The sequence below is a fragment of the Phoca vitulina genome, unplaced genomic scaffold (genome assembly GCF_004348235.1).
Source record: "Phoca vitulina isolate PV1807 unplaced genomic scaffold, GSC_HSeal_1.0 scaffold43, whole genome shotgun sequence".
Taxonomy (NCBI): Eukaryota; Metazoa; Chordata; class Mammalia; order Carnivora; family Phocidae; genus Phoca; species Phoca vitulina.
Genome location: NW_022589746.1, coordinates 6,113,838 through 6,125,857, shown reverse-complemented (window position 1 = coordinate 6,125,857; position 12,020 = coordinate 6,113,838). Strand labels below are relative to the sequence as shown.

General features: G+C 51.1%; 1 protein-coding gene across 4 annotated transcripts in view; it reads left to right on the top strand.

Annotated features, from left to right (window-relative positions):
- The first annotated feature begins 2,810 nt into the window (after positions 1-2,810).
- GNG4 (G protein subunit gamma 4) overlaps positions 2,811-12,020 on the top strand; it is a 65,219-nt gene continuing 56,009 nt past the window's right edge. The window contains exons 1-2 of one of the 4 annotated variants that reach the window (XM_032430354.1): positions 3,692-3,879; positions 11,356-11,383. The gene's annotated coding sequence lies outside the window, so the exon portion shown is untranslated. Of the gene's footprint in view, positions 2,964-3,691; positions 3,880-3,985; positions 4,152-11,355; positions 11,384-12,020 lie in introns of those variants that run through there. The other 3 variants (XM_032430352.1, XM_032430351.1, XM_032430355.1) reach the window with 3 other exon arrangements.

The window sequence follows — 12,020 nt, the reverse complement described above, 5'->3', positions numbered from 1 at the left end:
AAAAAAATGAAATAAGTCAAGATTGAGGTCAAAGGCAAGCGAAAGAGGTTTTAGGTTCAGCACAACCTGGTATTTTGGAGTAGCACACTATCACATAACACAGTATTTATATGATATTTCCCCCAGGTTATGTCCAATTTAAACTCCACAATTTAAAAAGCAGCTACATTCGCCAATACAAAATGTATACACTTACACAGCCAATGAGTTGGGAAAGAGATGCCACTAATTTTATTGTGTGTTATATGACCTGAACAGAAAAATATATCCTGCCACTTTGGGGACACTGGGTTACAACTCAGCTATTTGAGAGGAATTAAACAATGCTATGTGTTCTTTGAGGTCAAAACGACTGGATGATTATTTGAGGCTGGGCTATAATATTCTCAAGTGCTGAGCCTTGTTTCTCCTCTCATGAACAAAGTTAATGAGATTTGAGTTTAGAAAAGATTTTTTTGGCAAAGTTTGGCTCATTTCCAAAGTGATTTAAACTTGTCTTACCAAAACTGAGAGCTGATAACAATAAGCCATTCTCAGGGCACCTAAGTGGCTCAGTGGATTAAGCGTCTGACTAGTGATTTCAGCTCAGTTCATGATCTTATGGGTCTTGAGGTCAAGCCCCGCATTGGGTTCAACACTCATTGGGGAGTCTGCTTGAGATTCTCTCCCTCTGCCCCTCCCCCACTCATGTTTTTTTTCTCTCTCTCTCTCTCTCTCTCAAATAAATCTGTAAAAAAAAAAAAAAAAAGCCGCTCTTTCATTCCCAGATTTTAATTTTGTTAAAAGAGCTTTAACAATCCTTGGAATCCAGGTTCAAGCATCAAGAATAAAAACTATCTTTTCTGAGATTTTAAGAAAAATCAAGCTATAATTTTCATACTTGTTGATATGACCAAAACACAGTTAATTAGCTAATTTCATTATGTACTTTCTAGATAAGATTCTACATAATAGTATTTTGTTACAAATAAAAGTAAAACCTACTCATGTGTGCTCCTAGTTACGTAAGAATTAGACATCTATTTTATTTCCTAGAATGGTCTGGAGAATAGAGTTGTTAGGTCTGACGTCTCACAGCCTGTAGTGAAGAAACTTTCCTCAAGTTTCTTCTTTGCTAAGAAGCTCCTTGCCTTGAATTGAACTTATTTGACTTCCCCCAAACAGCCCCTTATCTCCTTTCTTGTCCAAGGTTTTAGTAGATCACAGTTCTTCTTCCCAAGTAAAAGGCACAGATTGACGGGCTGAATTAAAAAACAAGATCCAACTCTGTGTTGTCTTCAAGAATAGAGAACCCCACTTTAAGAATAAAGACGTAGGTTCAAGTAAAATGATGGGAAAAGATACACCATGCAAACACCAGTCTAAGAAATCTGCAGTGGCCATACTGATATCGGACAAAGAGTTGAGAACAAGGACTATTACCAGGGACAAAGGAAGGAAGATGGGTGTCCCGGGTCCTAGCAGTCTTGGGTGATAAGCAGGGATGGACAGAATCAGAATCCCCTGGAGGGCTTAAAACACAGATTGCTGGGTCCCATCCCCAGAGTTTGTAATTCAGTAGGGCTGGGGTGGGTCCTGATAATTTGCATTTCTAACAAGTTCCCAGGTAATGCTGATGCTGCTGATCTTGGGATCCACTCTGCAACCACTGGCCCAGACTCTCTTCTTTGTCTTTTAGTGGACAGAAGTCTGCCTTAAAGGATAGTGTAATAAATTAGATAAAATAAGGAAGTGGGGTACCTGGAAGTGTAGATATTGATTTCCCTTATAATTGATTACTTGGGCTTGCTTGAGATGGGAGTTGGGATGATAGGAAACCAGGATTTTGCCTTGGCCAACCAAGTGGAGGGACAGGAGGTGCTGTTGAGGCAAGAAACACAGGAGAAAACGGGGTGCCTGGGTGGCTCAGTTAAGTGTCTGACTTTGGCCCAGGTCACGATCCCGGGGTCCTGGGATCCAGCCGCCTCCGTCTGGGGCTCCCTGCTCAGCGGGGAGTCTGGTTTCCCTTCTCCCTCTGTCTCCCCCCGCCCCATGCTCTCTCTCACGCTCTGTTCTGTCTCTCAAATAAATAAATAATTAAAAAAAAAAAAAAAGAAAGAAATACAGGAGAAATAATTTGGGGGTAGAAATAATGAGTCCAGTTTTGGATTTTTGAATTTTAAACGCAGTACGCATATATCTTTCTCACTTTTTAAAAAAGGTCAGTGCTGTAGGTATATGCACAGCCTTAGTCGTTTTACCATAGTTTAATTCTGTGCCTTAAATTGGCACTTGCGAGCTGTGAAAAAAATCTCTGTGAGATGTTTGCTGGCCCCAGGTGGGCACTTCTGAACTCTGCATTTGCATTCTGTCAGGCACTCGGAGTCAGCAAAGCCGCACATTTGTCTGGGGCAAATGTCAAGTCCGTGGGGATCAGAGATCTAAAAAACAAGTGATCCTTGTGTCATTTACATCAAGGAGTGGCTGCCCGATGGTGGACCAGGCCGGCGAATGTAGATCTTCAAGATGTATTTCCTAATTGTCAGCCATGATTTTATATTGTTTCAATAAAGGAATTCACGTCGGCCTCCTTTTCCTACCAATCTTGCTAACACCGCTTGAAATGTTGTTGTGGCTTCCCCGTGCCAGAGGTTCTGTATTATCTTACCAGCAGTCGGAACGCGGACGGCAATTACACTGTTTTTCCCTGAAAGTAGAGGACTATAATAATTAAGAGGTCTAAAATCTCTCTCCCCCAAAACGCTTACAGTTCAAGAGGAAGGAGGAGTGGCCAAGGATTTCCCCGCGGAGACGGCTCCCGCTCTCCACGCACGCCGGGAATTCGTTCCCGCCTTCCTGGCCGCCGGCCGGCCTGGGGGCAGCTCGCCGCGCGCCCCAAGGGGTCCCCTGCTTGCCCGTCACTCGGCGACGTCAGCGCTATCCTTCGCCCGGAGAGCGAGACAATGCCTTGTGAATTTTCGCAGGTAGTAAGCGTCTCTCCACTCGCTGCCCGCCTTCTTTGGGGCGCTGGGGGAAACATATTATGTATTCTTTGGGGATGGACGGACACTGGCCGCACCCAGCCTGGCTGGTCCCCGGAACTAACCCCCAGGCACGCATGAGGACGCGGGAGGCTCTGGGGCCGGAATCCCGCGAGGACCGCGGCCCCGCGACCCCCGACCACGGCCATCGCCCCGCCCCACCCCCAGGCCCTGGGCGGCGCGCGCGCTCCGGGCGGAGTGGCGGGCCCCGCGGGGGCGCGCGGCCGGCCGGGGGGCGAGCGGGGCGGGGCGCGAGGCGGGGGGCGCGGGGAGTGCGCGGAGCCCTGGCGCGGGAGCCCCGGTGACGCACCAGTGACGTCGGCGGCGGCGGGCGGGATTTCCCGGCCCCTCCCGGGCGCCGGGCGAGACCCTGCCGCGGAGTGGGCGCGACCAACGTGGAAGGAGGGCGGAAGGGGTCGGGGTGGGGGGGTGGGGGTCCCGCGCTCCGCACGCCGCCGGGCCCGCACGCGCTCCGGGAGCCCCGCACCGGGGGCGGGGAGCAGACGAAGTACTTTGGGTCTGGGTGACTTATGTCGCGCGCGGGGCATGGGCTCGCCCTCCCCGGCACCCCCGCCCCCAGCCTCACGTCGTCTTTCCCCTGCCCGGGCGGGGCTGCTGACGCGGCCCGGAGACCCCGGGGAAGGCGGGCGGGGCGGGGCGCGCCTTTCCACCGCGAGCCCGTGAGCGCCGAGGCGCGCGGGAGCTGGGGCGCGGAGCCCGAGCCCGAGCCCGCCCGCCCGTCCAGCCCCGCGCCCAGCCGAGGAGCGATGCCGCGCGGTCTGGCCGCCCTCCGCGAGCACCGCGCCGGAGACAAAGCCCGCGCGTGAGCGGCGCCTTCGGCCCGCGCGCCCCGCTCCGGGTAAGTGGGCGCCCCGCCGGCGGGCCAGGCCCGGTGTGGCTGTGGGGGAACGGGTGGCACGGCCCTGGCTCGCGAGCCCGGGGCGAGCCAGAAGCCAAAGGGCAACTCGGGCGGGAAAGTCTCTGCAACTGTAGACGCGGTTTGGTGCGTGTGTCGTCCTGCCGCCGTCAGTGGAAGCACGCGAAACAAATTCCTGGGGTTCTCGGGCCGCCCGCTGCGAGCCGGCCTTCGCGCTGCAGCACAGGTGGGCGTCGGCGGCGGGGCTCTGGCAGGTGAGCGCGCCCCTCGAACCCACGACCCTCGGCTGAGCCCTTGGCAAACCCGAGCGCAGGTTTGGACAGACCGCTCCGAACGCTTAGGGGGTCTCCGGGTGGCCGGCGTCTCCCGATCTCTGGGGCTTGAGGGGGGGGAGGCTCCCGGGGGGCCCCTTTTCCATATGTAGGTCACGAACGCTTGTTATGCTCCGGGCAGAAACGTCCCCCGTTGAAGAGGACGGCACTGGAAGGGCTGGAGTGGCTAGTTGGTCGTTTTATTTGTGAAAATGTTTTCGGCCAGTGCCTCAAGAAGCCCTTAGGATTTCGCAATACCCCGGGACACCTGCCTCGGAGCAGTTCTGGTGGTGACAGGAGCCGCCAAGGCGAGGGTTCCGTTTTCCCCGGCCTTATGGCGTCTGTCCCCGAGGCTGGTGCTGAAACCGTCTGGACTCGCAGCGCGCGCGCCCAACGGCATTGGGGGGGGGCTTTGGTTTAATCTTTTAATTGCCTTAGAAATAATAACGGGAGGGTGAGCGGGGGCAGAGGTGTGGCTGGAGAAGACGTCTTAATTTGGGAGGACTTGCTTATTTTCGTGTATTTTGTGCTAGGGTGTTAGGAAATCCAAAAATGTTAAAGTTTGATCAAGTGATAAAGTGGATCCTGAATGCCGGGTCTCCCACCCTCTTCCCAGCCCCCCAGCACGGCCGGTCCTCGTCTCCTTCTGTTACCTCCTAGGGCTGTAAAAGGCTGGCACAGGGCCTGCCGTTTCAGTCAGAGCAGAAGGCCTCCTGGGCTGCACGGTGTTGCCCATTAAAACGTGTCAGTCTTGTCATCTGCTCGTGTGTCCTCACTGTGAGGCTTCCTTCCCACCATGGGATGGACAGATTCAGTGGTAAATGCCTCAAAGTAGCAGCAAGACCTAGGCTCTGTGGCTGGCTTCTTGATTCTTTGGGGAAATCCTTTTCCAGATTTTTGCATGCTGCAGGGGAAGGGAGGCACACCGCCATCTGATCTGGCCCTGTTCCCTGCAAGAAGCTACTGTGGGAACAACTGAGATGTTAAACGGAAAGCCTTTTTCAGTGCCGAGAAACAAGATGTAAACTATGAATTATTTTTGAAGTGTGGACTTGGCTCAGTTATCAGTCTGAATAAAAGATGGATATAGCACTAAATAAATAGTAGGTGTTAATATAAATACAGGGTTTATTGTGATGCTTTGCTAGGTAATGAATGAGTAGCCTCCCCGTAGGGTTATTAAGCTGAAATAACTATTTAGGACAATGGCCTTCCTGTTTGCTCCTCTACCACCAATCCTCCTTAAAATAAAATTGCCCAACGGGAACATGTGGAAGGTGTCTGGCGAGCTGAGAAATAGCATAACAAAAGGGTCATTCCCAGGAGTCCCATGATTGGCTGGGCAATTGCCTTTGACATTTCTCGTGCAAGTAGAAAGTGGAGAAGCCAGGAGAAAGCTTTTCCCATATTCATTTTACAGTTTTTAAAGGTAAAATGACAGTCTCCAGAGTCCCTCATATCTCAGCACATTCTTTGAGATGGTGGGACATCAGGGGGGAACTCGGCGGGCACTGTCATCTCCCTGGTCCCTGGGGAAGAGAGTGCCCTGTAGCTGTCTCAGGAGGTCCGGCTTGGGCTCTAGGAGGGGTTGGGTATAATGCTGCCTCTCCCCCCTACCACCACCACCACCACCACCACTACACAACTACTGCTTACTGAGGAAGACAGCCAAATGGCTGAGAAAAGACAGAAGTATGCAAGACAAATCATTCTCGCTTATTTATAGCCACATCTCACTATCACATTGTTCTTACCTTGACTCATTTTTGTTCTACTCAAAAAGGGGAGAATGCCTAAGAATGCAATGCGTGTCAGTAGATTGCCTTTTTTCTTCATGACGTTTTGAAATAATATCTTTAAGATCTTACCTTGATGGGGTGCCTGGGTGGCTCAGTCATTAAGCATCTGCCTTTGGCTCGGGTCATGATCTCAGGGTCCTGGGATCAAGCCCGCATCAGGCTCCCTGCTTAGCGGGGAGCCTGCTTCTCCCTCTCCCACTCCCCCTGCTTGTGTTCCCTCTCTTGCTGTGTCTCTCTCTGTCAAATAAATAAAATCTTTAAAAAAAAAAAAAAAAAGATCTTACCTTGATGAGCATATACTATTCTGTAATCTCACAGATTTCCCCTTTTTATTGGTAAATAAATATGGTAGACGTGGTCAGGCATAGAGACTTATTATATATTATTATATTATTATTATACAGGTAGAGAGATTATTATTATTATTTCTTAAGCCAGAAACTGAAACTTAACTTCTTTAATACACCAAAAATACTACAAAAATATCCTTTCAACAGTAGCCAGCAAGGGTATTTTAACTGAGAATCAGAGATGCTAAGTGATTGTCAGCAAAGAAAAACGGGGGGGGGGGGGGGGGCAAATACAGTATAGAAATTAGCATAATACGACTGTAAGATCTTAACTAGTTCTTTACAACCATATGAAGAATAAACCAAATATCTTAAATAAATTAGCAGAAGTGAAAAAAATGCAAATGAAATTTCCATTTAGGGAAGGAAGTAGAGGCAAGAATTGCTGCTCAAAGAAAAAAAATCACAGAGAAAACAGTGGGTACTTAAGAGAAGATCAATTCAGTAAGCTAGCTGGAGCATTCCAAATTAGTTTAATTGTCAAGGAGCTTTTGTTAGGTGGTGTGCAATCAGTTTTCCTAGTGGAACCCAGCAGACAAAATGGCAGGTCTAGGCAGATGGGTTGAAGATGCAGTGCTTGTGGAGTGGGCTCTGGTGTCCTAGGAGGAGTGAGGACATATATGAGGCTGTGGAGGAGCCACTGGCCCCTGAAGGTCTGAGATTGCCGGGTATCAGCAAGCAAGTCACCAATGACCCAGCCTCAGAGGGCCAGACCTGGGAGGGAGCCCAGGTTAGCGGGCAGTGGGGTGGAGGGAGGGAGGACCAGCCTTCAAGCCCACGAGTCACATGGATGATGGCATTTCATCCTCACACCATATGTCCAAAGCTTCTCTTTAGCAAAAAAACAACTGTCCAGGAGTGTTCTAGCAGGGTGCTTGGTGGGTAGTGGTGACTTTTTTAACTAACCAAGGAAAAGCATATACAAATGCAAAGGGGGAGCAACTGAGACACGCGGAAGGGAAGAAAGGGTGATGTGTGTGGAGACCCACTCCGGGGCACTGCGCATGCGCCCCTCTCACAAAAGCGCGGATTTCTTGCTCGCTCCGATTTCTCCAACCATTTCACCCTGGGTGGCTGGGTTGGCGCTCTCTAGTGGGCTGTGTGCTGTGAGGCTGAGGAAGGAGAGAGAGAAGAAATGCTTGAAGCATCCCTCTGGGGGCTCCCCACTGACAATCACGTGCGCCGCATGGAGCAGACAGCCCTGGGTCCACTAACTTGCACCACCTGTGCCTGTCTGCTTTTCTCATCAGTGCCTGTGTTTCCTCCCAGCATTCAGGTCTAATTTGCAACTCTGGGAGCTTCTCTTCCACCCCCTGCTCAGGGACACCACCAAAGGAAGAGGGCCAAGGAGATCGCAATAGGAAGAAAGAAACTTCTTATTAGAACATCTTTACAACTACAGCAAAAGGTGTTAATATGAAAAATGTACCCTACGTGCCCCCAGAGACCCACCACCCAAATTCTACTGTATTTACTTCTGGTGTTTTATCCCACAAATAGGTAAAATTGAGAGATCTTCACCAAAAACACGGTGCAAGTATGAAAGTCCAAGTAGGAGAAAGGGAATTTGAAAGAAAAGAAAGAGCGAGGGAACGTTGAAAGGGGGTTGGGAAGCAGAGCAATGAATGAAGGTTGCTGAAGGCAATCTGTTGGGAGCAGGTTACTGTCAGTGGTGGCCCAGCCAGCTCTGTGGCTCAGGTTCTGAACACTGTTGGCGAGGCAGAGGCAGGGATGGCAGACAGTGGGTGGGGGTGCCTCATCTTGGCACCCTGGAATGTTGCGGGCGGGGGAGGGGCAGAGATCTATCAGCATATAGGCTGGGGCAGCCTGCATTTGCTGACTACCTCACTGCACACTCCCCATACAGCAAGGTCTGCTTTCCAAGTCAAGCAACAGAACCCGGAATCAAATCACTAATACACCTTCGAAAAAAACGTTTCCCCCCCCCAATACCCACTGTTATTGGGAAATTCTGGCAGCCCAGGACCCCCTCCCCCCACACACACACAAACTGAATCTCTGCGGCCTGATGACCTCCTTTTTGTCTGTAAGACCCACTATCACAGTGGCCTTTACCTTCCCATCTCTCCTTATCTGTATGAGCTTCCAGACACACCCAAGAACTGGTATCCTCCCCTGAAGGGTTTGTCTAGCCTGATCCAGGGAGGCATCTGCCCTCTCCTGTTGCCCTGGAGTCCCTGCTGTGCATGCCCTTGGTGGAAACTGTAGGGAAGGAAAAAAAGCTTTTCCTCTACCCTCTTAGGTTTAGCCTGTGGATTAAACTGACAACAGGAGAGATTAACAGGAGAAAAAGAGCCAAATTAATAGGAGAAAAAGTTTATTGTACATGCACACAGGAGCTTCACAGGGAAGAAGAGAAATCCTGAAGAAGCAGTTAGGTTTGAGAGCTTATATAGGATCTTAAAAAAAGGGAAATAAGTTGTGGGAAAGTGACAAGACAAAGAAAAAGGGATATGAGCTTTTAGGGGCAGTAAATTGTGGGAAGGTAAATACAGGAAGAAGACTTATGGAAGATCAGAGTTATTTTAGCAAGGTTGGTTTGTGCAGACCATCTTGGTGCCCGCTTTCTCTCTCCAGTGATAATGGTGGTTTTCTTCCTTCTGGTAGGGGAGATGGAAGGGATAAACCCCTTCAGAAAAAGAAACAGACATCTTGGCAGAGAGGACGAGGCCAGGGAGTTCCTCCTGTGTCTGCTGTTTCTTACTTGCATTTGGCTCAAAATAGTCCTTATGCCAAAGTGGCATATTTGGGGGTGGTATATTCTGAACCCCCTTCAAAATGTCCAGCAGGATCTTTCCTTAGTGAAATCTAGAGCCCAAAGCCTGTGTTATGCCAAACCAGCATGAGTAATCCCTATTCGGTTTTAGTTTCTGTTACTTTTGGGAAAATTCTGTTTTCCCTGTGCCCCGTGGGGCTCCAGTGGTCTATAGATGCTTATTTACCCCCGACCCCTGTGGGACCACATGCACGAGGGAAGGCTGCATCCCGGCTAAGGAGACAGATTATATAAGTGTACAAGCGTATGTTTGATGGTATATAAAGGGGGAAACAGGTGTCACAAGGATGTAAAGACACAGTCAAGCTCCCGAACTCAAGGGCAGTGGTGGCTCTGGAGTGTGGCCAAGAGGGGACGAGGGTAGAGCCTGAGTGGAGACTCTGACAGCATTGAACCTCAAGGAAAACAACAAAGGGAAACTGGCAGTGATGTCAGCCACTGAATTTTTTCTGGAACAAGGTGAGCTATGGATACATATATTGGCCTTCATCAGCATCACATACCATCTTCTTCAGTTGAATTGTATCTAGCAGGGATGAGGTCACCAGAGCCTTCTGCTCACCCAGACCATCTGGGTACCCGCGTAGACCCCACTCTGGACCTACCACCCCGTTACCCTGTCCCTGTCTGGAGTAGCTTTACCTCCTCGCCGTTCCAGTCGGAGTTTGGTGTTTCAGTGCTGTGCTCCCCCACCTGGTTGATCTTGTAGAACTGAAGGCTTGGGGGCTCTTTCCCGCCGATCTTTCTGTGCTGGCTCGGTGTGCTGTGCTGGGTCTCCTCAAGCTCAGAACTGGTCCAGAGAGGCTGGACAGAAGCCCTGTGTGTCCTGCTCCGGGGGTACCAGCCCTCACACCCCAGGTTCACTGTGCCGCCTGATGGGTCAGATTCCTCCCAGCTCCCCAGTTTCTCTCCAGACCCTCTCCTTCTGCTAGAATTTGCTGTAGTCCATTGTGTCGGAACTAAGTCGATGGTTGGCCTGGACCCAGGCACGTTTTTATGAAACAGAAGTTTTCTTTGTCACGGGACTTGTCATCACAGACTTCTGATCCACACCGTGACCAGCGTTCCCAGGGTTGTCCGCCTTTCTCTGGTTTTCCTATGAATTACTGCTGTAAGCCATCCTCCTTGGTTGGGACGCTATGGAAGGATTTTTCCAAAGCATGTGTGTTGCTGCAAGCGGTAGATGCGTTCCTAAAAGATCGTACGTAAGCCATGTATTTCTAAGACGTTTGCGTAATGAACATGGGACCAGGTATTTCAGGCACTGATGGTTTAAAGATGAATAAGGACTTCAGAGCACTCGTAATCTAGGGGCAATATGAGTGCGAAAACAACTCGCCTGGCCCTGGATTAACGCCGCCACGGCCGCGTTTCAAGCACTGTGGGAGTGGTGATAACAGGAGCACTCATTCTTCCTGAGAGCAGTGGAGGGCAGGAAGGGCCTGACAGCTGAGGCCCCGGAAAGCTGAGCAAGATTTTCCAACCCACACACGTGAGCAAGGGCTTTCCAGGCAGAGGGACTGGCCCTTGCAAAGGCTCAGAGTTGGGGGTGACGAATGGCACAGTCTGTTCTGGGATGAACGGGGACCCAGGGCAGTCGAGAAGCAGAGGCAGGGTTTAGCAGGCGCCGGGGGCCCTCTGTGCCTGCTGTGGGGCCGGGTCAGAGGAACAAGGCAGGAGAGCCAGGGCCGCAAGGCTGGGCTGCGGCCGGCCCCAGATGCCCGGGCCCTCGGGGCAGTCGGCGCTGCCGTCTGACCAGCGGTGGAAGGGAAGGAAGACGCTGGTGCCTGGGTGGCCCAGGGTGGCCAGTTTGGGCCTGGACAGACAGGACAGCATGACCTGGTTTAGTGAATGGAAGGGGAAGAACGAGCCAGGCAAGCCGAGAGAGAGTGTGGGACCAGGCAGGTGAGGAGGTAATGCATCCTCTTTCTAATGCAGGTTTTCTGGCAGTGAAGTCCCTTAGAAGGGACCCGCCTGCCCAGCAGTCCCTGAGGCCACTCAGGCCGCCGGGCGTCTGGGAGGCCACAGCAAGCCCGCTGGCGCCACACTGCCTTGGATGACTCATTCTTTCTGTGTTCAAGCAGTTACAGCTCTGTCTCTTGTTTATGATTCCTTTGTCCCCCGAACGCTTACGAATTTGATCTGATGCCGGCCGCACCATCTCTCTCCGCACGTGGATGTCGGGGATTACGGTTGATTAGCCTTCAGGGAGAGCGTGTCTATCCAAGGGTGAGTTTTTGGGTTTTTTTTTTTTCCCCCAAACGTTGTCACCCTATACCTACCCCCAAGCTCTGGTGGCCTGAGGCGGGAGGGCTGGGCCCTGGCCTTGCATCCCAGTAACCATGGCAACTCACCTAAGACACCCACACATTGGCCCAGGGCCCCCCCCACTCTTGACTTTCCTCCGGTTCTTCCTGGCCGGCCTCTTCCTTGGACCTCTGTTAGCTGTGAAATGTGCCCCTTGGTGGGGTTCTCGGTCTTTTTCCTCACTCCCTGCGTACTGCTGGCTTTTCCCCCTGGGACTCTCCACATGCTGGGGGACAAGGAGCAGCCAATGGAAGGGGGGACAAATTCCTGCCCTCACAGAATTTACGTTCTAGTAGAGGGAGCAGGCCAGTAAGAATAAGCTGGGAAATCAAAAGCGATTTCAGTAAGGAAATTAATAAATGAGCATCTTAGAATGTGACGAGTGCTTGGGAGAAAAATAAAAGGGGGAAGGAAGGAAGATAACAGAATTCCAGGGAAAGGCTATTGCAGATTTTAAACAAGCTGCTTCTGGAAGGACTCCGTGTAGATCCAAGATGAAGGAAGGAAACAGACTTGTCACATAGGTGCAGAGGCAGCGAAAATGGAATGAGATGAAAAT